A 2,500-nucleotide genomic window follows, 5' to 3' on the forward strand; every position below is an offset into this window, starting at 1 on the left:
GCACACGGTAAAGATGATGGGGTAGCGCTATTTCTTTCTTTCTTTCTTTCTTTTTTAACAACACCTGTGCTCCACATGGCGATCTTCCTGCCCTCTATGTTTCCGGTTGGAAGGAGTGCGCAGCCTTTTCTATATTTATTTATTTTTTTTTTTTCATTCTCTTTCATTCGTACATGAGGCGCGCTACCTAATTCTAGCGGTCGAATCGACACGTTGCAATCCGTCCCGGCCTGTGCCGTATGAAAACTTTCAGTGGGCCTTGCGGTAAATAAAAGGAAATGAGGGAAATGCGCGTAGTGTATTACACTTGCGCACGGGCTTGAAACGAAGGCCTCAAAGAAAGCCGCCTTGAGCGGTCGCATTCAGACGGAAGTAAGCATTCCCCTTGCGCGTGTTTTCCGCTCGCCTGTTCCGTTTTCTACGAGGTTGCCTTCGTTGGTTTTGCCTTGCGAACAAGCTTGCGCTCGGGTCTCGTTTCTACGCGACGGCGTTTCGTTAACAGTGAAAGACTGAGGCGTCGCGAGTTGATTCGCGAGATAGAGAGCATAGAGTCTCTAGACGGGCTGGGTTTTATAAGATTGCCCACGCTGTTGCTGAGGTTACCAATGTCGCCAGGGCACCCACAAGGCAGTGGTACAATGGAGTGAAGTGAAAGACATCGCTTCTCGGCCTTTTGGCTAAGATCAAAGTGTAGTATCTGTTCTTATCAGCTTAATATCTGATACGGGTTCTATATGGACCCACGATATTAAACCTATTTTTGGAAGTTGGCGGAGTGCTTGAAGCCTGCTTCACCTCCGCCGCAGGTCGGCCCGGTATTGCACTACCTCCGGGATCGGCCCCCGCTCACTTAGGTGAGACTTCATTCAATCAAAATGAAGAACACAAGCTCGAAGCGAGCACTCACGTGACACGCACCATTCCCATACTATACGCAACGATGCCGGTGTTTCTGAACGATTGTCTGCTGTAATGAGCCACTTGGGGGGGGGGGGGGGGAAGGGTGATTAGCCGTGGGTTTTGCAATCAATGTAAGTCCCACTCAAAGCCAACACTGCATTTTGGAGTTCACTATCGCTTTGATCCGTAAACGACAGCAAGCTCGCCCTGCGAAAATCCGCTGCCCTAGTGGAAGAAAGGTTCCCTATGAAACAAAAATGGAGTGCCCGATTTCCGGCAACATTTTCGCTGCAGTGGGACCGAGCGCCTCGAAAACAAACTTGTCGTATGGCCAAGTGTGGCGAAATATATTCAAGGGTTCAGAGGTGCCTCAGCTTTCCAACCTGTATGTTATGAATACCTGTTGCTACCTTTTCGTCATCATCATCCTGCTGGCTACGACCACTGCAGGGCAAAGACCTCTCCCATTATTCTCCAAGCACCCCGGTCACGTGTAAGCCCGGTCACGGTCGCCGTCTAGTGCCTGCGCCCTTCCTAATCTAATCTGCCCTCCTAAATTTCCGCCACCCCGTGCTACGCTTCCCTTCTCTTGGAATTCAGTCGGTAACCCTTAATTGATGATCTTCCCCCCACATTGCATGCCCTGCGCACGCCCATTTCTTTTTCTTGGTTTAAACTAAGGTGTCATTAGCTCGCGTTTGTTCGCTCACCCCCCGAATCTGCTCTATTCTTATCCCCCGTAGCGCTACACCCATCATTCTTCTTTCCAAAGCTCGTCGCGTCGCCCTCAGTTACCCTTCGGTAATCCTTAAGGTCCTTCGTTGCGGCACTCGCGGCATCTTTCTCATTTAAATAAGGCTATTTCGTTCAGTTTTGGGGGAAAACTCAATGAGCTAGGCGCGATTGTGTCCCCGGCGCCGCTCTCAACAAGATGGCGGCGCCCAGGCTTTTTGCCTGGTGGTTCGGCTTGACGCAGAACACGCCTGCAGGGCAGTGAAGCCGCATTGAAGGGGCAACGAGCGGCGCAGTGAAGCGCATGCTCGGGCGAAAAACGCGAACATCAGCCAAAAATACAACCAAATGGCCAAATACGAATTTCCGTTATGGGAAATTGGAGTTCAGTTGGCGCGTTGCGCTCGCCTAAGGTAAAGAACATAAATGCGAGTGCCACATCAGCCAAGTCAATGCTGAGGATCGCGTATCATTTCTTATTTATTTTTCCCCTTGCCTCCTGGCCTGCGTGGCCCTAGCGCGCATGCCCACGAAAGTAATGCAATAAGGAAAACGCGAAATCATGCGGTGACGGCTGTATCATATCCATTGTGCGTGCTTTGTTCTTTTTGGACTACAGTGGTGTGCGTTATGAGAAAGTTTCAGTGACCAGCGAACCTATATTTAGAACCACATTTACGGTTACTGCTAACAAGCTGCGGGTAGGTGTTTTTTTTTTCTTTCTTTCTTTTTTTCGCTACCAACGATGGGTTATCGCAACCGCGATCGGTTGTGCTAGACGCGTTCTTGCCAAACGTTGGCTCTATACGCGACCCGTGACGCGTGGTCGGCACATTCAAGCAGTCCATTGCAAACCGTTCCAAGAAGA

The 2,500-nt window shown here is 50.2% G+C and overlaps 1 non-coding gene across 1 annotated transcript; it reads left to right on the forward strand.

Moving 5' to 3' along the window:
• The first annotated feature begins 657 nt into the window (after positions 1 to 657).
• Positions 658 to 849, forward strand: LOC139054064 (U2 spliceosomal RNA). The gene has a single exon (XR_011511006.1). It is a non-coding gene; the product is annotated as a U2 spliceosomal RNA (small nuclear RNA).
• The last annotated feature ends 1,651 nt before the right edge of the window (positions 850 to 2,500 follow it).

Source organism: Dermacentor albipictus, unplaced genomic scaffold (genome assembly GCF_038994185.2).
Source record: "Dermacentor albipictus isolate Rhodes 1998 colony unplaced genomic scaffold, USDA_Dalb.pri_finalv2 scaffold_552, whole genome shotgun sequence".
Taxonomy (NCBI): domain Eukaryota; kingdom Metazoa; phylum Arthropoda; class Arachnida; order Ixodida; family Ixodidae; genus Dermacentor; species Dermacentor albipictus.